Genomic DNA, 25,039 nt, shown 5'->3' with positions numbered 1-25,039 from the left:
CCATGCCATAGGTTAAAAACCAGGTTGCCTAAAACATTCCTTTAAATAAGTCTTTTGAAAAGGATAATATAATAAAAGAAAGAGTTTGTTGATTTGAAGAGCTAGATTTGCTTCACAGGAAGTCTGAATTCAGATCCATTTAACTGTATTATGTTGGTTTTCAGAACAGTAATGACTTTTACAGAACAGAGCTTAAGGTAGTAGCATGAATAACAGGAAAGACAAGTTGAGAAAGGACTATGTGTCATGGAAGAGAAAGCTGGGGTAGCAGGAAAGATGAAAAATATGTCAAGAGTGGTTGCAATAAAATTCTGCCTACAAACCAGATAAAGGGCAGGTAAAATTCTTCAACAAAGGCATTAACTCACTCCATGAGCCCACTTTAAGAGTGCTCTGTCACAAAGTCTTGCAGGCTAAAGCATGCAGTTCAGCTCCTGAAAAATGAAGTCCTTGTGCAGATATAGAAATGGGTCAAAAAAAGGACTCTGAGAGCATTTTGAATGGACCAAGTTTTCTTTCTTTGGTATAGGTCAGGCCTCACCCTTCAATGCTCAACTCCCTTCACATCCAGAGGAAACATCATCTGTGTTCTTCCTCAGGCAAATTGCTCATTGATGCTGACATTTGACTTCCTTTCTCAGTCAGGTCTTGACTTAACAATTGCTACTCCTTTCAGATCACGATCCCCAGAGAATGTTAATGGAGATTTAAAATACTAAAATTAATATTTCTTTCCTGATTCTTCATAAAGATGATAACATTAGCAAACCATTTAATTTTCACCATCCTTGTCCTCCAGTAGCAAAGAAGGGGCCCCATAAAGATATTTGTGGGGCTCACCCACTCTCTTCCTACCCTGTTTTTTTGCCCTAGGAATCTAAGGGATTATTCTCTTTCAGCTCGTGACACTGAGATGTGATAACAGTCCTGACAGCAGAGAAGGCATTAAAAGATCACAATCCAGAGATGGTTTTTTTTCATATTCACACATATTATCATACTTTTGCAGAGTCTGAGAGCTGCAGAGCACGCACTGCAGGTTAGAGTACTCTCAGAGATCTCAAACAAGAAGTTAAAAGGTGATCTTCCTAAGTCCTCCCTAGGGCTCACAGCATTATGTCCTCTAGGAAATCCTGAGGGATGCTTCTCTTCACTTAACAGCTAATGTATGGCCATCTGCTTTTTCAGTTTGCTCCATTTGTGTCATGCATAATCTCAGCATCAGGGGGGACATTCTGTGAAGCTGCATTCTTGATGAAAATATCAATTTTCATGTAACCAATTTGAGGAAAACCCTCCATTAACACTCCATACACCCTTAACAAAATTAAATTTACTACCTACAAACTACACTTAAAATATTTGCCAGATATTAATAGACCACGAGGATATATTCAAATCTATGTCAAATAATATTACCTGGTCTCAGACCTTATGCCTGGATACAGACAGTACAAGGGGATGAAATTTCAGAACCAGCAGAAATATGTGCTCTCATCTGAGACATTGTTGTCTGGGCCCAAATTGGTGAACAAGCACAACTCCCAAGTAAAGCTGAGGTATCTGTGTTCTGGGCTATGCTTACACAGAGCTGGAGATTAAACTGCCATATGTGTTCTTCATTTAAACTCTAAATCTTGCCAGATAGAATAGAGTTACACAAATCCAGTGTGGACAAACAGTCTCTGAACATATGTTTATTTATGAATAAATTGCTCACAATGAAGGACCCCATATATTTTACTTTGATTTTTTTTTTTTTGCTTTGTCTAAAAAATCAATTTTTCTTCCCATCATTACAATCTCCTCACATGAACCATTTTATTTCTTCTCAAAATGTTTTTGTATGGAAAATATATTTTCAGTGCCTTTCTAATTTAATTCTCCAGGCACCACATTCTTTCTAAGTAATTTCTTATGTTCATTCTTTCACAGTCTAAAAGACTTTGGCTGAGCATGTTTTTCAACATTGTTGTTTCTTGTTTTTTTGGCTCAAAGTATTATATTCTAGGCAGAGCCAACTAGAAATGGTTTGGACAAAAGTTTGGGTGGGAGTGGTGAGTCACAGCAAAAAAAGAGCATAAAAATTGTAAGGAAAATATTTTTATATATATATATATATATATATATGTAGTCTTAGAGACATAAACTTGTTACTAGGTAAAAATCATCCCCCTATGAATAAATTAACATCCTAAATAAATTAAATAGTTTTAAAGTTTGTTGTATCAACTAGCTGCCAAAATTAAGATCTGTGGGAGGTTGCCTTACCTGAAATTTCAAAGTGGCGAATGGAAATGTGTAAAAATAAGAACTCAGCTGCCCCTCTAAAAATTGTTGTCATTTTTTGACTTAGGAGAGTTAAAAGCACCATCTGTAGCAGAAAATAGCTTGTCTATGAGAAAAATGCCCTTCAAAGAAAAATAACAGCTGGAAAACAAAAGTAGTTCTCCCACTTAGTTCTAAGCTCATCAGTTTCATCTTTACCTATACATGACCTTGTTCCTCAGTGAAATACCTGAAGTGTGCTACTTGCCCCCTAGTTTCCTTAATGACAAGCTTCCTCGTTAGGCTCGTAAGGACAATAGAAAAAGCAGCTTCTATAACCTGACAATGATTCTTTGAATACCATGAGAAAAGTCAGCAAGCACCTCAGATACCACCTGAGGGATGCACAGTCTTCCTTCTTTCTTTGCATTAAGTTTCTCAAACCATTCAGCTGCTGCCTAATATTCTTGGCATCTGCCCTTGGTTTCCAAAGCTGCTGCTGACAAATCTTTGCAATCTAGCCAAGCAGAAGAACGACAAGGGTGAATATCTAATCTGAGATACACACTAGTGCAATGCTTCAACACAGATTGAATTTAGGTTGAACTTCTGAGGTGGAGGATGAACATAAACTTTCTGTCTCCTCATTGAGAGCTCTGAGTTTCTGTTCAATTGTTGCTGTGTCACTGATGCTATCATGACTCTTTCAGGGAAAAAGGAAACAGAAAGCTGCTAGATATTGCAAAGATGAGGGGTAGGGACTGATCTGAAAAACTGTTACAATTTCCATGAAAATCAGAAAGATTTAGACTCTCATAAAAAGCTTGTCTCAGATAAGTCAGCCCACTCCAGGCAAGAGTCTGGGACCCTTCTCTTTATCCACGAATGTCACAAATCAGAGAGAGCTGGCAGCTGTTCAGCACTGGCAGAAGTGCAGAATCAAGCTGAGCATAGACCACACCCATGTATTATTTTGTCTAAAGAGCTTCCTAGTGCCATCGATCCACAAAATCCCTTTAGAGAGTGCAGATTGTTAACAGATAAATCTGGCCTTCCTCATGTCCAGATACACTCATGGCCTTCCTGACTTTTGGCCATGCAGAATTAAACTTTGTATATGCTGTTCAGAAGCCTTGAGCAGGACCTTCTAGTAACTTCTAGCTTACTCCTTTTTGTGATGTAACATGATACATTCTCTTCACTCCATTGTAAAATATTACATTTCTTGTGCCTAAAGAAATTTTTCCAAGAGATAAATAATAAATAAATTTACCAAGTGAAATAAGCATCTGATCAAGAACTTAGCTTTTGTCCTCTGGAGGGCTGATCAGGTAATCCTGTGATGAAGGCACGGGTCCTCTGATTAGTTTTCTCCCATGCCCTGTAGAGCAAACATGCTTTGGTAGATGCTGCACTGCTATTCATGTTTCACTTGCACTCTACTCACATATGATTGAAAAGGATGATCTTAGTGTGAGATTGGATTTTTGTCCAGTGTGCATGAGTTGTAGCTGGAAGACCTCTGTTGAAGTGAGGATATTTACAACCATCCAGCTTCCAAAAATCCAGACTGAAATATTTATCCCAGTAACTCACTCTGTGGCTGCTTTCCCTACCTTAACTGTGAATAGATATATTTTCCTTCTCCAAGGAAGATTTTCACAGCAGCAAGATTAGGATGTCAGCCAGATTTACCTAATTGCAGTAAAGCTGCAGGGTCTTTTTCTGCTTTATTTTTGTCTACTTTTGGATGATCGGTACGATGATGTTCTTATGCGACTGTGGTGGTGTGATGCTGGCTGGAGGCCAGGTACCTACAAAAGCCTCCAGCCAGCATCAACTGAACAGTGAAGAAAAAAATAGAATGAAAGGCTCATAAGAGCAGGAAGAGATCACTCACCAATTACCATCATGGGCACAACAGTCATAACTTAGGGAACTTATTACCAACCAAAATCACAGCTGCAAAATGAGAAGTAAAACAAATCTTAAACAATCTTTCCCTCACCCCTCCTTCCTCCCCAAATCTACCTCCTCTCTGGCACAGGAAGACTGGGAATGGGGATTGTAGTCAGTTCATCACCTGTTGCTCCTGCCACTACTTCTTCCTCAGAGACAGGAGTCCTTCCCCTGCTCCTGTATGAGGTCCCTCCCACAGGAAACAGTCCTCCATTAACTTCTCCAGTGTGGGTCCCTTTCCATGGGGTATAGTGCTTCAGGAACAGGCTGCTCCAGTGTGGGTCCTCTGCAGGGTCACAAGTCCTATCAACAAACTTGCTGCAGTGTGGCCTCCTCCCTCCAAGGGTCCATGTGTCCCTGCCAGGAGCCTGATTCAGTGCAGGCTTGCCATGGGGTCACAGACTTTTTTTATTCATCCACCTGCTCCAGCATGGGTCTTCTCTGTGATCTGCGGGTGGATCTCTGCACCTCCATGGGCTTCAGGGCACAGCTACCTCACCGTGGTCTGCACCACACACACAGGCTGCAGGGCAATCAGCTCTGGCACCTGGAGCACCTCCTCTCCCTCCTTCTCCACTGACTTTGGTGTCTGCAGAGTTGTTCCTTTGAGATGTTCTCACTCCACTCTTTTCTGGCCACAATTACATCTGCCCAATAATTTGAAAAATGGGTTTTTTCCCCTTTTAAAACATGTTGTCCAAGAGACATTACCAATTGTCGCTGACTGGCTTGGACTTGGCCAGTGGTGGGTTGTTCTAGAAAAAAAAAAAAAAACAACCTTGCAACACAAACTCAATACATTACCAGATACTAAGAAAGTAAATAGATACTAAGACAGTAATGTAAGAAATCTTGCATCTCTGTACTTCACTCAAGGCAGAGACAAGTATTAGGAAACTGTGGACTATTTTTGTTGTGTTTCTTAGAGTAGACTTTAATCCTTTTATATGCCTTCTTTTTTTTTTCCTCTTTTTTCTCCTCTTTCTTTTATTTTGTTAAGTGACAGCCAGTGCTTAGGTAGGAATGTATTTGAAGAGTGCCCATAAAATGCCAGAGCAAAAATAATGAGAAAAACTTTTAAAACACTTCTAAGGAACTGTGTTCTCTTGAATAACCCTCACTGTCAAATATACTGCGTCATTTGTGCTTAGTCACTGTGTCCATTACTGTGCCAAGATAAGGCAACACCTCTGTCATGGCAAAGGAGATTGTTGTTTGGATGCTGACAAACCAACTGCCCACACACTCAGACAATATAAAAATCAAATGTGGTCTGTGATTAAAGGAGGTGATCCTTGAGAAATTCAATTATATGCTACTATTAGACTGAACAGTTGGTAATCTGAAAGCTTAATATTTAAAAAAATGTTATTACCCTAATCTTCTCTGGAAAATGGACCATAATATGGAGTCAAACAGATATGTCAAAACCTATTAAGATGGATTTAATTACAGTTCTTAGTGCCTGGAGTCTCAAATTCAAGGAGGAACCTAAAAACTAATCATAATTTAGGGTCATGATAAAATTTCACTTTGTTCGTAACACCTACCTAATAGCCTTCATTGGGGGAAATCATTGATATTTCTAAAAGCCACATGACTCCTTCACAAAACATTTACTAACTTGTAATATTCCTCAAAGCCCATGATTTTTAAGTGTTTTTTCTGTTCAAGCCAGTGGGAAGTTACTGGACAAGGACTGAATTAAAAATCCCAGTTGCCAACATGTTGTCTCAAGTCAGAGATCCGCTTCAATCATGATTGCCACAGGGGTTTGTCTGCATCCCTACCCACAGGGCCTGTAAAATAAAAGGCCAGATGTCACATAATGTCAGACAACTACAAAAATATATAATTCTTAAAAAACAGGCTATCTCACACAATTTATGAAATGGCAAAGTATTCTCCATATTGGTCTCAGTTTGAGCAAAATGACATTGTCCTATCACATTCCCTGCACTCAGCATTAAGTACAGAATTTCTGGCTATGTTAACAACAAAAAATGGTTTTGGTAGTTGACACTACTTCTCTGAAATCAAAGTGTCATGCTCTGAAATTGTCAAAGGGTTTTTCTGAATCTGCTGAGGGCCTTAATGGCTGTTTGGCAGACAAGTTTGAGAAGTGGGTCCACTTGAACCTCATGAACTTGAAGTTCAACAGAGCCAAGAGCAATGTGCTGCACCCAAGTCAGAAAAATCTTCAATATTAACACAGGCTTCAGGATGAGAGCAGCCCTGCTGAGAAGGACTTGGAGCGGAGGAGAAGCTGGACATGACCCAACAATGTGCACTCACAGCCCAGAAAGCCAGTTGTGTCCTGGGCTGTATCCAAAGCAGCATGGCCAGCAGGGTGAGGGAGGGGATTCTGCCCCTCTGCTTTGCCCTGCTCTGGTGAGACCACACCTGGAGTGCTGCATCCAGCCCTGCAGCCCTAAAGGACATGGACCTGCTGGAGCGAGCCCAGAGGAAGGACACAAAGGTGACCGAAGGCTGGAGAGCTCTCCTATGAAGACAGACTGAGAGTTGGGATGGTTCATCCTGGCAAAAGGACAAGGGGTAATGGCTTTAAAGTAAAAGGGTAGTGAGGGTCTGGAACAGGTAGCCCAAAGAAATAGAAGTTGCCTCATCCCTGGAAACATTCAAGATCAGGCTGGATGGGGCAATGAGAAACTTGATCTAGTTGAAGATGTCCCTGCTTATGGCAGGAAATTTGGACTAGAAAATCTTTAAAGAACCTTTCCAACCTATACTGTTCCATGATTTTATGATTCTATGATTTTATGATTCTATGTTAAGTAAAATAAAATCAGAGATAAAATAATTAGCTTAAGAAGTAGTTGCTAGATAAAAGTCTCCAGAGACAAACACATGCACATAGCATAGAATTATGAGAACCTGAGAGTGAGAAACAAGACAGCTGGCAGATGTCAATTCAGCAAGGTAAAAGATCAGAGCAAATGCTGTGGAGACTGACGCTTCCTCACCTGACTAAGGAGTGCCTGATGCCTGGCCATCAGAGATTCATCAGGAGTCTGTCTTACAAGTGCTAGGTATATCAAGGATAAGCCTATGACTACAGTCCAGCTGTTTGTTGGGTGTGTTAAATACCAATAAATAAGATCATTTACGTACTCATGCTTATTGTGTATGAACTTCTTTGCAAATGTCCACCCACAGCAAAATGCCCAGTAGGTCCTGGAAAGTCTCATTGGGTTGTAATATTTGTTACTTCCATGAGAATATTTTAAACACCTGGGAAGTTACAAAAGGTGCCCATGAACAGGAAACTAAATCAAGATGTGAATTTCTGTTCCTAACACATGAAGATTAATAATATCTTGTAGCACTGTGGATATGAAAGAAAACAAAGCTTTTGTCATAAATCAGTATGAGGTGCCTCTAAATATCCTTAATCAGGGACTGGGACAGGTAAGGATTCTGATCCTCTGATCTTCACTTAAGATTAATTTGATTGGTTTTTTAATTAAATAATTAGCAGGCTGTGCAGTGTTTAGGATGTATGTGCCTGAATGGGAGCTGTCAGATGCTATCTAATTTTGTCAGTATTTAAACTGATCAGAAATGTGGCAGATTTGACCTAGGAGCCATTTGGCTGTAGTGCCATGTCTCAATCCAGAAACCTTCCAGACTGGGAGAAGGAACCCACTGTAGACATATCCTACATACAATGTGAATACATCTTGTACATCAGAAAATACAGAAATCTAAGGTGGTGACATTTTCTTCTTTTTACCATCTGAGACCCTGAAGAATACCTCTAAACCAGAGCAGAAGCCAATCAAGAAAGAACACTTGCAAATCCTCTTCTCATCTATATTAACAGGTACTAACATTGGGTTTGTTGTGAATTTCATACATCCATGTATGTAATGTCTGAAACTCCGTAATAATTTAGAGGCATACTATTTAGAGGCATAGGAATCCAACTCAGAGAAATCTTTTGAGTGTCATGGTCAAATAAACAGCCCCATACAAGCCACTAGCTATATGTTCATTAGGTTGGATTTCTAAATTCAAGGACATCTATAGATAGAGTGTAAAAGGAAAATTTCATGAAAGCTCTGTGCCACTGAAAGAATAAATAATAAATTGCATCAAAGTTTTTTTCTGAATGTTACCTTAGCTTTTCCTACCCTATTTCATATGAATATGAAGCAGAACTGAGAGAAAAAGAGAAAAGAAAGTGAACAAAAATTAAGAATTGGTGGTATTAATGTTTTCTTTGGTATTCAATAATATAATATTTCTGAAATATTTCTTTCTCAAAAGTTCCATTAAAAACAATGATTTTGTCTGACAGCAATATCACTTGAAATACTGTAGGACAAAATAATAATAAAAAAAAGTATCACTCAACCCTTGTCAGCAGAGCAAACCCCAAAGGCCAGATGATGAATGAGTTATGAAACATTTCACACTCACACTCATGCCTCTATATAATATGAGTGAAAGAATGGAATCTGAAGTGGTTTACTTGGTTTCCTTTTCTTATAACTACTTCCTGTCACTGATGAGAGACAGAAATATCAGTTGTTTGTGACAGTATAATTTTATCTACAGACATCATATTTTGAATTACTGGAAGAAAAGACTTCTGCAGCATTTTCTCTCTTACATTATTGTTGTAATTCACTTCCCACGAAATGAATTGTGTTATTGCAAAGTGTGTAAATCTAAGTATGAACATGAAGAAGGTTCTCCTTTTAGTGTGACTGGATGCAGTCTGCTGTTATTAAACCTTTTAATAATTAAACACAAGGGACTATATTAAAATAATATTTAGGTCCTTGACTTAAACTTAAGGAAAAAAAATCATCAAAAATAAATGAAGCAATAAAGATATGTGTGCAGACCTTTTCTCAGATCTAATATTATTTCTTATTAATCAACACTCAGAAAAAATAGATGACTGATTAAAATTATATCTGTATTACTGGGATTAGCAGGATGTATTTTAGAAGTCTCCACACAGACATTGAATTTTTCTCTCTTTTTGTGCATATTGTCTTATTTTGCTTTGTTTTCATATTGTTCATCTGAAATGAAGAATCAGGTGTGGGAAAAGACAAATCTGCTTACACCAGAACATGTGGTGTTTATAGACAATCACATGCTGGTACTCAGGCTTTGCTGGTAGCAGTGCTACTTCCAAAACCACTCTGATCTTTTGTATGAACCACCTGATTCCCAAAATGAATTCAGAAGCCTGCTGCTGTTGACGTGAAATCAACATGGATCTGTAGGACAGCACTGAGTCAGTCTTTTGGAAGTCAGTTCTCAGAGAAAATTTTGAAGATGATGGTGTGAAGTAATCCCCCAAATGATGGACAGTAGTCTGATTACACCAGCTCCATTGGCTGCAGAAGACTCAGAAGCGTTAAAAAAAGTGTTAAAGACGTCTGACTCCTCCTCTCTTTAAGTCAGTATTTTCAGAAATGGGCATCTGCAAAGAACAGACCTCTGAATGGTGTTAATTGTAGAAAGATTTTGTGTTGAGTCACAGTTCTGATGTATAAAAATGGGAAACTCTTGACTTGTTGAAAAAGAGGTCTGTCCTTTGGCCTACAACACAGGCCAAACATAGTACTTGTTATAACTTGGTATTTCTACTGATAAAGAAAAAATGAGTTACTCTTTGGGCCTTGACATCTTATGAGGGCTTCCAGGATTTATATCCCCTCAAGAGAGATGACATGTTATGGCACACTGACAGAAATGTCCAACAAAACATAGTTTTTACTGACTTTGGACTCTGACCACAGAACTAGTACTTTTTATTTTTTTCTTCTTCTTGAGTTATCTCTGCAGAGCTGACAAATGTACAAGCCTGTCTGAGCACCTCATCCAAAGAGTAATCCAGACACAAACAACACTATATAGGATGGATGTCTAATCCAACTTGCTGACTGGAGTTGCAATAAAGTACTCACAACTCTCAGCAATTCTGTATGGCTTAAAAATAGCTCGGGTTAGCTTTCAGATACTTGCTAAGTATCCCTCAGATGTGTAAGCCTGTAGACCTCTCCAAACAACTTAAAGCCTTCTTAATGTTAACTTATTTTTTAAAGTCAGCACTCCTGTGCTTGGTACAAAAACTATTAGAGTTTTAGAGTAGTTTGGGTTACTGAGACATCTTTCAGTATTGCCAGCACCTTTCCATTTGCATGAAATTTCATTATTAGTAAGGTGGGGGTTATTGAAATGATACCTCATTATCATCTCAGCAAATATCAGGATCTTATTTGCTGATCATGCTTTTTTTTCCTTTCCTGATATTAACTGAGATCAGGTTTGCAGTTGTCTCAAAATATTTGAAACCTTAGATAAAGTGCAAGCGCCCTTCAAAACTTAATGCTCTCATCAATCAGAAATATCAGCAATGTTGTGACTTTCCTAGATAAATTCAGGATAGTAAGAAAATATACCCTTAAAGTTGTTGTATAGTTATCCTGTGCAACTCAGCACTGTGTAGCACAGCTGGTAAATGAGTTTAAGTTATTTCTGTGAATAATAGAAGAAATCTGAAGTGGAGCCAATGGGAATCTAAGTTTTCAAATTATTATTAAGTGCCTGAAATGCTATCTTAATCAAGAATTGTGAAGAATTATAACCTTATCAGAAGTATTCAATGTAGATGAGTAGAAAACAAAGCTATAAAGATGATTTTGATCCTCTTTTCTCAGCTTATTAAAAAAGTTCTCTGATAAAACTAGTGGGTTCAGCAGATGGGTGAACTACTGAGGCCAGAATTTCAATTCAGTTTGTGCATGCACACAAGATTTGAGATGTAAGCACTGAACATCATCCAAATATTTTTAAAAATTAGCCTGAAAAAACAGGTTGGAAAATCAAAGCATTCAAGTTTTCTCTAGAGGTTTCAAGGCCATTCTGTTAAACTAAGAGCTTCTCCCCAAATACTATCAGGAAGAGGACCAGGAAGTATGAGGATATGTGAATTTGAAAGTAAAGGGGAAGCAAAAGTTTTAATAGAATCATCCTTCTCTTTATCTGGCTAGTGATCCATCATCTCTGTTAATGGGAACTGCATCTGGTATGTTCCTGGTGTGATCTTCAGAAGGATCTCCTAGAAACATCATTTACCACCTGGCTGTTGCAATAGCTGTGCTCAGACAGCTTGAAGTCAGTCTTGTTTTCACCACAACATACTTCCAGGACAGATGCAAACTGTTGTTTAACCTCAGGTCTTTCAGGCTAATACAGCTTTCAATGAATTGTCTTACAACTTAGAAATTCTGATACAGATTTTTTTTTTTCCTACAAGAATTCTATTGCATATTGTTTTAATTAGGTTGCACCCTGCTTCTAATCTCTTCATATCCTTGTTAAAAATTGGAGGGATTAAAAAAAAAAGCTCAAAAATATCAAAACAATAGGGGGAGTAGCCTTTTGGAATGGAATTGCAATTTTTTTTTCTGCTAATATAAATTCTGAGTAGAAGCTGGTGTAATTTCTGCTGGGTTTTTTAAAGGTATAACTCTGTGCAATCTCCACATAAGGCCATATTTTTGAGACACCTGCGGTGAATATCAGGAGGAATTTCCTGCACCTGAGGTAGAACTGTGGTCTAGCAAAATCTTTATTTCATTTTCTGTAAAATCTACATAGTACGTACACCCACCTGTGCATATACTTAGCATCTCTAAGTTATTCATGTTCTTGGTCTACAGGTCTGCTGTAGCACATGATTTTCAAACTCTCTCATGTTTTTGCCTTCAGTCATGGAGGGAAGTCTCCCTGCAATCCCAAAGGCAATCTTGGGATATTGACTTGATGGTGAAGTGTTAGTGACCTGGAGGTGAGGTTAAATACTGTCAGTGCTGCTGTTTGATGCAAGGATTGTGTTCCACGTCAGGAAGGCAAATGAGATCTTCCTTATATCACACACCAGAGAAAAGAGGTGCTGTATTTAGGGCCATAGGAAGGGATAGGTAGGTAAGTAGAGAAAAAGAATAAATATGGCCAAGTGTGTGTATCTGTCTCCCAGGTGAGGTGCCAATTAGAGCAGCTTGAAGAAAAAAGACGTGCTGGGTTCACTTCTGTTCCTACAAAGAAAGACCAAAGAGGCAGTTTCACGGGGTTTCAGCAGAGCATTGCTCTGACCTTTCCCAGCAGAGCTTCAAGGGTCAGTGTAACTCTCCCTTTATCAGTGACTTATCTCATTGTGCGGTTGGACAAGGTGGCAAAGACATTGTTTTCAAGGAAAAAAAATAAGGGATTTTTTGGGAAAAAGTTGGTTGAAGCAACATGAAGTGAAATGAGGAAGAGGAGTAAAAGTCTCCTTAAATTTACATTGTGGTAAGGATGAAAAAGAGGTGAGAAAATGAGCAAGAATAAGTCCAAGCCCTTGTTTCTTGACATATAGGACAATTTAACCTCCCTCTCTATATGGAAAGCACATGAAACTATCCACAAGTACTAGCAAAGCAACACAGTCAAGTTTTACTTAGGATTTACCATGTGCTAAGCAAAAAAAAAAGTATGGCTTTTCAAATAAGATCATTAAAAATAAAAAAATAAAAAATATGTCATGTTTAGAGCTTTTTGAAATAAGATGGAGTACTTATTTAATAAACCTGAAAACATACAATGGGCAATATAAAATGCATACAAAATTAAATCAAGCAGGTACATTCATCACTGACAATAGAATAAATGGACCCAAGCACAAAGCATTTATTTTAATGACCTAAGGCAGCATAAGGATAATGACATAAGATAAAGAACACTGTGAAAAGTTTTTGTATTTTTCTTCTGTAGCCTGTAGCACAAGGGCAAATAGGAACTGGAGTATAGTAACACTTAACTTGACACCTTTTTGACTGTGATGGAGGACTAGGGTAGGAGAATGGTTATCCTCTTAACAGGTTAATCGCAAATCCGTCTATTTTAGGTGGCCAGTCTGGTTTTATTGTGTCAGTGTTGGCAGTGTGAAATGTTGTTTTGACTTTAGCTGTTTAGTACCCTCCATTATATGACAGAGTTAGTATAAAAAATATCCAAAATATTGAATTGAAAAGTCATTCTAAATTGTGAAGCATTTGACACAAAAACTGTTAAGACAGGTCACTGTGGTGTGTTTTTTAAAATCTTCTTCTATATCTGAAGTTTAACAAAATCAACATACAGCGTATTTTCATGCAGTTGTTTTATCCAATGCAAAGTTTTCTACTGAAAATGTTCCAAATGTCTCTAGATAAAGATCAGCCTATGTGAGAGACTGATCCTCCAGAGCTACATTTTCTTTAAAAACACTGCCTCTTAAAATACAATCTTGAAATGCCCCAGTAAATTAAATAGGAAAGACCTGGTCCAGGTAAGGGATTCTGCTCTGCATTCTTTCTGCTGTTTTGCTCTCTGTTCACAGGGTACTGAAACACTTATGTGGACTCTGTGCAAAAATAAACTCAAGGAAAGGAAAGCATTAGAAAAGCCTCCAGAAAAATAGCTGAACAGCAACAGAAGAGCCTGAAAACAATACTTTCCCACAACATCCTTCTGTTCAAATTGGAGAGCAATGAATTTGACTGGTGAGCTGTTAGGTGAATTGGGAATTGGTTGGATGGTCACATTCAAAGGGCAGGGTGTCCCTCTTTGGTCTGTACTGGGACCAGTGTTATTTAATATTTTCATTAATAAGAGGGATGAAGGGATCTGCTGCCCCCTCAGCACGTTTGCAGATGAGTGGTGCAGCTGACACACCTGAAGCACAGGATGCCATCCAGAGGGACCTGGACAGGCCTGAGCAGTGGGGATCTCAGGGGATTTGACGAGACCAAGTGCAAGGTGCTGCATGTGGGTTGGGGCAAACCCTGGGATCAGCACAGGCTGGGGATGAACAGATGGAGAGCAGCCCTGCTGAGAAGGACTCGGGGGTGCTGGGGAGGAGAGGCTGGGCATGACCCAGCCATGGGCACTCCCAGCACAGAGAGCCAACTGTGTCCTGGGCTGCATCCAAAGCAGCGTGGCCAGCAGGGCCAGGGAGGGGATTCTGCCCCTTTATTCCACGCTGGAGAGACCTCACCTGCAGTGCTGCATCCTGCTCTGGGGTCCTCAGCACAGGACGGACATGGACCTGTTGGATCAAGTCCAGAGGAGGGCCACCAAGCTGGTCAGAGGGGTGGAGCACCTTTCTGTGAGGAAAGGCTGACAGTATTGGGATTGTTCAGCCTGGGAAAAAAAGAAGCTTTCCAGTACCTGAAAGGACCTTAAAGGAAAGATGTGGCAAGACTATTTACAAGGGCATGAAGTGATAGGACAAGTGGGAATAGGTTTAAGTTGAAAGAGGGTGGGTTTAAATTAGATGTCAGGAAGAAATTCCTTACTGTGATGTACTGGAACAGGATGCCCAGAGAAGTTGTGGATGTTGTATCCCTGGTGGTGTTCAAGGCCAAGCTGAATGGGGCTCTGAGCTATCTGATCTAGTTAATGGTGTCCCTGTCCATAGCCAGGGACCATTACATGATCTTCAAGGGCTCCTTTCTATGCAAATCTTTCTATGATTTTATTGTTCTGTGATATTAACATTCAGAAACCAAGAGAACTATAAAAACTGAATACATGATAAAGCATTTGTTTAAAATCAAAAAGGCATATTAAAATAATTTTACCCTTTTTTTCCCCAATAAAAGAGATTTTAGAACTCATGTATAGCAAATAAATCTGGTTCATAGAGCGTTATTTCTGTTCCGAAAAGCCTTAAGAAGCTTAAGAGCCTAAATATTAATCTCATGGACTGCTTCTCAGATAAGTGGTATTATTTCTAGTGTTCAATTTCCCTGTAAAATGTTAATTTCTTTATTTTTTGCCTCATTGGCTGGTGTACTGCTTCATAACTTCATAAATTCATAAAATTTCCTAAATCCAATGTAACAGCCACGATCAATTAAGGGTGATATTAAAAAAAGCTAAAAATTCAAAACCTGGTGTTTAAGTATGTTTTCCTCAGTACATTTGTAATTGACATGCATTCAAGAATAAAAATTCTAAATCATCATCAGACTTTAGCTACTACATAAATCAGAACTTCCCCTAATGTCGTAGGTTCATAGAGTAGTTTGAGTTAGAAAAGACCTTTGAAGGTCATCTAGATCACTCCACCTGACACAAGCAGGGACATCTTTCATTAGACCAGGTTGATGAAAGCCACATCCGACTTCCAGTACTTCTAAAATCTTTGCTCTCAATCAGTTTGTCCCATGATGATCTCCCAGCTGATGCTGGGGACTGCCCCAACCCAGGTATGGGACCTGGGACTTGGCCTTGCTGAACTTCATGAAATTTTCAGAAACCCACTCCTGGAGCCTGCCAATGTCATACCATTTATTTAAGCTCTGATTTGGGGAGTTTAATGTATTCTCTGAATGACTTTTGTGGAGCTAAAGGCATTAATCATTGGTTATGGTCCTGAGCTATTCTGGAAATAGTTCATCTGTCTATACTATAGCTACTCAACTGCCTAACTCATAAATTTAGAGCAGCTAATCCTGCAGTGCTTCTCTGGGAAGAAAACTGGTGCAGGTTTAACAAAACTGACCTTAGTGTCATGGACGAGATCAATTTTGGCCTTGAAATTATGGCCAAATATAACTAACTGCTCAAACCCAAAGCTTAAGCAGAAAACATGCAGAGACAAAAATGCACTCAGAACAGCATAAATAGCTTCTTTGACCAACTTTTCTAGCCTATCAGAACTGTTTAAGCCATGTGGGAAAAACTGGAAATTCCCTAAGGAGAGCTTAGGAAGCTGGAGCTGTTTTGGTCTCCGTAAGTCCTAACTCCCACTTTCTTCTTTTCACTACAGACTTTTTTTTTTCCCACACATGCTAATAAGAAGACTAACAAGTCTATTCAGCCTTGATCAAGCCATTGGTCTTTGTATGTCAATACCATGCTAGTTATGTATATGATATATATTTGCAAATATATGTATTAAAAGTACAAAATCATCTAAAGTATATAGCCTTATTCTCGTTCCTGGGTCTGAGTGGTCAGCAGGTACCCACTCCTGCCTGGCTGGACTGCATGTGACCTTCAGCAGAAGGCTCAGAGGAGTGCCTTCAGCTCAACAACAAAAAACCCTAAGCCCTCTGTCACTGCAACATTCCTTCCACTCTCTGTTAATGTAAAATTTAGACACTGGCATGGAGCTCAGCATCTGCACCAGCACCCAACCTTTGGAATGAAGTAAGCCAACAGATGCCATATATTCAGTGTATATGAAGAAGTATTTCTAAGTGTCAATTCAGGCCACTGAGTAGCAGTCTTTAAGAATATGCCTGCCTGTGCATGGGGAATCACAGCCAATTATGATCCAGAAAAATATTTCCTGTGTTCCACAAATTACATGGGGTTAATCTAGGCTCTTGTGAGAGAGGTGACCCATAAAATAATAGCTATCAGCAGATGACATCTGGAGAACCTGTTATGAAGCTTTCAGGTTGAATTTAACAATAATGTGAGCAGGGCTACATGGAAAGGGTAAAGCAAAGTGACCTCCAGTGTAGAAAAATTGGTCTAACAAAACTAAGTGGGTGTCCCCGAGGGAAGGGATAGTGATTTTATTGAACAGCATCCTTAAGTGTGTTGATTTTACAGATACACTCTCACATGCTCACAAGCATCAAGACAAATGTTTAACAGCTTGGGCAGAATCACTAGTGTGTGCAACACAAGAGAAAAAGAGACAGCTGCTGTCAAGTACTTAGATTTTGGATACCTTTTGTTTGGCAACAGTGAACTAATCTTCATATTACTGATTTCCAAAGACTTGTCTGAAGGCATGTAGTCCATTCTACTGCTAGGAACAGTGTAATGAAATCAGTTTCTTTGGAAGAATATTCTTTGTTACACATGCAGAACTTTTTTGAATCGTTTGTTCTACAATTTCTTCCAGTGTTTACACATTTAATTCATAGCAATCTCATGTCTACTGCAAATCCCTACAAATCACTGTGTAAAAATATTGATTTATATTGCTGCTCCCATATGAGTATCAAAAATGTACATTTTCTGCCTGAGGCAGTTATCTGGTGTCTTCTCCAAATTGATCCTCCATGTATTGTCAGTGAGAAACCATGGATATAATTGGTGCTTATGGCATCCCAAAATGTATTTATTTGAAGAGTAAGCATCCTTTCAGCTACAGCTATTCCCATTGCCCTTGTGAATGACAAGCAGACGGGATGCTCAGAGGACGTGGTTTGCATAAGCATCAGTGTTGTGACTTATGGAGTGAGGATAAATGGGCTCTGTGGGCAACTGAGCTCAGCCTGCTTGTAAAAGCTCTACATATAGCTCATGCTGTGCCTTGCCAGGGACCTGGGGAATTCACAGCTCCTTTGGAAGCTGGGTGATATTTTTCTTTAGGCTGTACTCTAGGAGCAGTCTTTCTGTTTCATATCCTCACCTGCAAAAAGTGATACTTACTCCACCTCAGACAGACTGCATGTAAAGATACCACAAATGGAGACAGGTTACCTCTACTGTAAGTTAGATGTTTAAATGGCCAGATCAGTCATCCCCTGGCAGAGCCTATTTCTTTCCACTGAATATAAAGGGATTCTAGCATGACTAGCTTCAGCTTAGGCATCTATCTTTCTGACATTTAACTTAGGCAAGAGGCTCCTGGGCCAAGGGTGCTAAAAAAATCCCAGTAATGAGTCACAGCAAATAACTGTGGAAATTTCATCTGAGTTCCACCAAAGGGTGCATTTTGACCCAGATAATTTCTTTCAGATTTGAGCTGCAGCTTCTGTTTTGCTTGGTCAGAATACAGCATCATTGCAGCACTGAAGTGGCATTGAACAACTGAAGGAATTAAGAACACATTCAATTCCAAGTTCATTAAATTCTCTGAATTGTTAAAAGAAATAGTAATCTTTGCTTTTTTCCATTTTTTTCCTCATTTCTTTTTCTCTCTTCTATATTGTTTCTTATAACAAAGAAATGTTTGTAATTACTTACAAGAAATTCTATATAGTTTTGAAAAGTAAACCCAAGAAACTAATAATAATAGCATTATTCAGAATAAAACAGTGGTTTGAAAAGTTGATGAGAGAAAAATACAAAGGTTATTTGTACACAGAGTATAGATCATTTTGCAAACTTGCATGGTTTTCAGTATGTTACATATTTCAATTGCATAAACTTTGAAAAATATTTGCTTACTGATTGTGTAAGGCATAACTTTTATTGAAAATATTGTTGGTTGTGACTTGTTAGATGATTGGGGTGAAAACTGAAGGCTGATTGAGCTCAACATGTTCCTTGTTCAGACTTTTCTTACTCTTTGATGCTTATGGCTCTGTACTATGAGAATGAGGAAGTAGCTGTGGAAACAAAGTGGGTCACAGAGGTTTTTTAACTGGAGACAAGGGAACCTAATGTCACACATGCAATGAGAAACACCAGGCTGCGTGTGGGGAGGAAGCAACATTTTCTTTGATTTTTTTCCTTGTGCAGAAACAGGAGGCATATTAAACTTGTGCAAAGAATAACGGATTTCTTATTTTCTTAGTTGACTGATAAATGACTAACCAATGATGAACTCAATTTTTGCAATATGCATTAGCCTTATTAACACTGCTATAAATGTGTGTGCCTATTCAATAAACTTTTGAGGCTTGTTGTTCATCATCTGGTGTGCAAGTCTTCCTTCTCCATCAGGGAACAAAGACAGAACCCAAGAAAAATTTCCTATGATGCTCAGGCATTGTAAGGTTTAATTGAAGGTAATGTTCTGTTAAATCCAATCTATTGAAAGGCTCAATTTAAGGCTCACATTCATAATTTAATATAAAAATAATTTTTAAGTAAATCACTGCCTATTTTTGTCACATAAAATTATCTGAGATGTTTACTGAGGTTGGGGAAAAAAACGCTATTTAAACAAGACAACAATGTTTTTACAAGAAATTGATGTAAACTAGGTAGAAACCAATTTTAGCTAGAAATGAGATAGCTTCTATCAATCAAAATAGGTAGTCTTCTGGGAGAGCAGCAAAAAAAAAAATCCTAGCTAGTTAAAGGCAATACTTTTTAAAAAGGATTGTATGATGTCATTGCCTATGGTAGAGATTAAACTAAGTAACACAAGGGACCCTTTACGTGTCCCATTGTCTGAGGTTCTTAAATACAATAGTGAATACATGCTCAGTTCATGGAGCTGCCCTTTTTCAGTGAGCAGTACGATGAAATGTCTATGTTTTCTTTTTTTTCCTATTTCCGAGGAAAAGCTGAAGGACTAACGCTGGGGAGCCAAATGAAACAACAACAAGGAAAAAGTCTGGTGTGCTGATATGATGACATATGTGTGTGGTTTCACACAGTAATGTGCAGTTCTAGGTGGTGGAAGGCTCCAGGTTGTCGTGTTATGTGTGTGGGGTGGTATTGATTAAAGATAAGAAGTGGAAAAATGTACTTCAGTCTTCATACGTTCAGGATGCTGGCTTCCTGTGGCTATAAAACAACTGAAAGATTTGGCTAGTTGTTGTAGACCTGACATATCAGAAGGGAGAGAAGTTTTCCACTGCTAATTGATGGATTCTACCTCTGGATTCCATTCTCTCTAAGTCATCTATCACACTAAGTCAGAGACGTGACTTCTTACATCACTTTAAATGCCAGCCTTGTTGTTATTTCCCTTATTCCCCTGACAAATCTGGTCTGCCCATTGTAGATCTCCATTTGGTCTCCACCAAGGCTGTGAACCAGGCTGAGGGGCACGTGGCTGGGGGCTGTGATGCATTGCCAAACAAGGGCTCGTCATGGCACCGCTGATGTCAAACCCTACTGACGGCATCCCAAGAGATGGCATCAATTCCTGTGAAAAATTCAGCTGGGCTGAGATAAGAAAGCTAATCAAAATAACTCAGTTTTGGAAATAAAATGTCTCCTCCCATTTTTGTCATCCCCTCAACAGATGATGCAAATGAGCAGCATCCTCTGAGCGGTGAAATCCCTCATTAGCAGTCCCAGATGGCATTATTGGTGTGCACAGGGCTGCACATCACACTGCTACAGCTTGTGGTCTCAGAGCTAAATTCTGCACAGAAAACACATGGTTGGACTGGAGAACATGGAGTGCCCTGACAAAAAGTGTAACAGCTTCTCTCTGAGCACTGGATAATGTAGCTAATTAATAGAACTTAAAAGTTAATAAAAATCAGTCCTCTATGAAGCAATATAACTCCTGGCAGATGATTTGTTTTTTCTTGAAAAATGATTAATAACAGAGCAGTACATACACTTCAACCTTTACTTACAGTTCAAACCCACTGGCTTGTAGGACACAACCTACATCTGAAGCTTAATATTTAATATCTTGCTACTTTTGATAATTGAAATTTTCTTTTAATACTATCAGCCACTAGGGTGAAAATAATAATAATAATAATAGTAATAATAATAATAATAATAATAATAATAGGAGTTCCTAATTTCTATTTTTGTACATTGAAAGCTTCATTGTCCTTTTTTCCTCTACAAATCTCAAGATGAGACATGAGACATAATTTTAAATACCATTAAGCATCACAATCAATTGCTACTCTGAAATTACTCAGATACACTTCAACTAGTTTGGGATCAAAATTACCAACACATTTCAGTCAAAAGCTTCTTGCACATATTTCTTCTACAAGGCAGGCACCACAATATAGTGAAATATCCCTTCATATATGCTACTACTGAACTCACCAGAACAGCATAATTTTAAGCATTTATGTGTGCAAAATTGCCTCTGTATTTCAATATAGCTTAAGATCTGTGTAAAAAATATTCTTAAAAAAATTACAAAACATCAGCACATTTTTGGAATATTAGAAGGTTGTCTTTAAAAGAATTTTATTAACAAAAATATTTGAAGCAAATATAGGTTTCCACCTACATTTTCTTTCATACTTCTTTGTAAGATACAGTACTTTCCCAGTCTTCTTCCTCTGTTGGTTAGGCACCCATGTGGCAGTCCAAGTACTTCCCTGTTTAAATTAAAGCATGGATTTGACTATTTAGTTTTCAACTTGATCAGAGAATAGTGGCTTTGAAAATATAAAAGCTACAAATGCATATATGCATATTATATATCCATTTTTATAGACACAAATATTCTATCATAGTGTAAATTTAGAATTTTTAAAAATTCCACACTGCACATAGTTCCCTCACTAGAAAGATGATGCTAAAAAACACATGGTGAGATTTTAGACATTTTTATTGACTACATGTAACTTTTCAAAACATTGAAAGACTCAGTCACAGTAAGACTAATGAGTTATATATAGAAGTTGGTATAGAAGTGATTCATTTTCAAGTAACTAATTATAAAATTACCCTCTTGTAACTTTAATTGGGAAACTAAACTTAACATCACTTATATAACTGTAAATCTCAATATATGTGTCACATTTGAATATTTCTTTTTAAAAATGTCTTTTATTAGAATCTAAAAAAAAGGATATATATCTCATATTTTGAAGTGATTATCAACAAAGAGATGGAAGGAAAAAGCTTTGCCAGAAAAAATAAATCTATGTATCAGTTATGTTTCTTATGGATTTACAGTCAGATTTGACCAGCTTAAATTTTTTCTAAGCAACAAGATGCTACTGTGCTAGGATGGAGATCTTGGCAAATGTATACATTTTGGAAGAAAAACCCCAACCCACCCTGCTCTCACATGTCTTAAACTTTTATTGTTCCAAGTTTCCAATGCTTCTTATCAGGCAGAAGGCAATTACTTTAATGTACAGTTATTAGACTTAATAAAGCCCAATAAGAAAGTACAGTGTGATAAATATTTTAGTTCCTTGTATATTCTGCATAATATTAAATGTTGCATTATTCATTGGAAAAAAAAAAAAGAAGCGACAATTGTTTAAACAAAGCCTAAGAAAATTGCAAGGACATTTGATGTATTTAAGTGTTTTATTTTTACATTGTTGCATGAAAATGTTCTTTCTATAAACACATATAAACATCTGTTTCTGTGAAGTTACAAAGCGGTTTAACTCACAAATGACTGGCAGTGGGACATCTAATATTTGAGGGGTGAGGGAGGTGCTCTTGCCCTGGAAATATTTGACATAGCTGGCTTAGCCAGTCAGAATATCAGTAGCAGAGACTGTGTTTTCAAATGAAACATTAAAATATTTTCAGTTTAAAGAATTCCTGTGGCCTCTTGGACCCAAAGTTCCCAACAGGATTAAACATTCTGAAGGTGTAGCTACACAAGGTGGCTGACCCCATGTGAAAATTTGTCTAGCCAAACTTTGTTCATCATCCCTTCACCTGTGCTTGTGTCCCTTTCTTGCCAACCTCTTCCTTCTGTTGCACTGACTCCAGTGGATCACTGGGCCTTTCTTCACTGAACAAATTCAGATCATTAATCCTAAGGAAAACTGATCCTATTTATTTATTTATTCATTTAGGTACTATTGGGGCAGTTTTCTTCTTGGCTACTGAATTGAATTTGATTGTTGAGAACCAACTGAACCCTTAACTGTTAATTTTAATCCAGGAAACTCCAGACTTGATGACAGGAACTTATGAAGGGACACTTGTATCACTGATATAATGAATTAGAATTAACATTCATTATAATTTCTTCAGGCATCTGGCCTAACCACACATCCTACCCTGAAATCTGAAATATTGGGTGAAAGGCTAAACCAGAATAAAACCTATTCTTTCCTCCTCTTCTGAGTTCTTCTTGCATGCTGAGTAAGTTTGAAGCAATTTAAGCATCAAGTTCTGAGCAGGACAGTTCACAGAGGAGCAGTTAACCTTTGAGCTCCATGCATAAGGCTGAAAGGTGCAGTGCCTCAGGTGCAGCTCCTTTTTCTGTATGCTGCTGCTCCTGCAGAGTATCAGTGAAGAAGATGGCTGAGAAATACCCACTTAGGCCAATACAGGTCAGTTCATAAGAACATCAGCAGACACTGTTTTCTCTAAATATGATCTAAGATTCCTTTCTAAGTAGTAAAATAACAGTCCTTGCTTCTGCTCATCCATGAAGTGGTGGAAAATGGAAAAAATTCTTTGGGAAAACAACACCTGATTTGCCACAAATGTCAGGCATTTCATAAAAGAGGCTTTGGAAATTGAATATCAAAAACAGATCAGTAAGTACTGCTAGGAGCTTGCACTTATTAAATTCATTTTGCAGCACTCAAAGTAGCATGTCTAGCTATAGTACAAAGGGAACGTGATTGTTGTCTAAAGGTGCTCTGCAGTCTCAAGACAGCAATAAAACCATCACAAAAAATCTAATTAAATTTTACTTTAGTCCTGTGTGTTGATTTGCATAGAATGGATTTTGGGGAAGCAGGTAGGTTTCGGACTATCATTACTGCCCTCCCATTACATGGTGCATATTTTGGGAGGTTGTATTGTGAAGAAACTGCCATTGCCTTGAGCAACTCCTTCCCTGTCCCTATCATACCTGTTGTAAGTGATGATTTTGGAATCACAGCCTCTTCCTGACACTGCCTGGCAAGCAACTTCGCTTGATACTAAAGAAATAAACAAATACTCTGATGCTTTCAAGAGGACAGAGCACATTCTAGATTGTAAAAGATGAGTGGTTATTTTGTTCAGAATATAAAAATCAATAGCAGTATTGTTTGAATCACAACAACCATAAAGAGATCCCTGCAAAGATCAAAACTGCAGCATGTAACAACCCTAAGAAATATCTAAATACCTGGGGTGGGTAAAATCCACATTCTTATAAAACACAGAGGAGGAAAGGTGGGATTCATGTTCTTTAGCAATGTAAGAATTTGGTGCCTTGCCTGGTGTAATTCCTTGAATTCTCTTTATGATCAGGAGGGAGGGTTGAAATCTGTCCACACACAAATTCATTCATTTTAGAATGGATCTCCAACACAGGTGAAATATTACCTGCTCCTTTCACTGCTTTTAAAAAGTCTAGTTGGCTAGTTTAGAGCAGAAAATTTCCAGGCAACCAAGAGAAGTGGGCTATGCAGAAGTCAAAATATGAAGTCAGAGAGCTCAAGTGCCTGCAGGAACAGAACCACATGCTGTGCCATGTCCAAGATGTTAAGAAATGTTTACAGTAGAAATTTTCAAAGTTAAAAAAAAAAAAGTAACATCAAGGATTGCCAAGTCTTCTAAGTTAACTTGTTGTCACAAATAATAAAGACAGGGTTTGCAATGCAAAGCCATGTAAAGGATCCAAAATCTCAAAACTCTAGTATTTCTGAAGCTGTCTTCATTGAGGTTTTTCATGTTCACTGTTACTACATGCTTGAGGAATCCCACCAAGAAATTAAGTCAAACTCCTCAATCTCAAAATATTGATCAGAGTCACTGGAGACTACATGTCCAAGAGGGGACATTTTTAACACCAGCAATTGCCTTAGGGTCATTTTTGATCTGTCATCCTTTCTCAAGCCATTTTCTTTGTGGAAAGGGACAACACTGCAATTCTGATTCACAACATGGACATTGGATGAAGAACTAAGTTTGTTCCAAGTCTGCCTGCAATCAAATAGAACATGAACCTGCCCATGAGAACCAAGCAATGAAATCAATGCAGACAGAATCTTCTGACTATTATTTTCTCAACTAAGACTATACAATTGACTGGCCTTTGATTCCCCAGTGTCTTGGAAAATCTGAAAACTCCATTGTATGGTCAAGTTGTTAAAATCCACAGCTCAGTGAACTAAAAAGTGTAAGAAAAAACCCCAAATTTCTGAAGTAAATCAAATATTTCAATGGTCTTGAAACTAAAAAACTTAATTTCAGA

The sequence above is a fragment of the Onychostruthus taczanowskii genome, unplaced genomic scaffold (assembly GCF_017590055.1).
Source record: "Onychostruthus taczanowskii isolate IOZ18803 unplaced genomic scaffold, ASM1759005v1 scaffold35, whole genome shotgun sequence".
In the NCBI taxonomy this organism is placed as follows: domain Eukaryota; kingdom Metazoa; phylum Chordata; class Aves; order Passeriformes; family Passeridae; genus Onychostruthus; species Onychostruthus taczanowskii.
The sequence above is the reverse complement of the archived record's forward strand: the minus strand, read 5'-3'. Positions refer to the sequence as shown.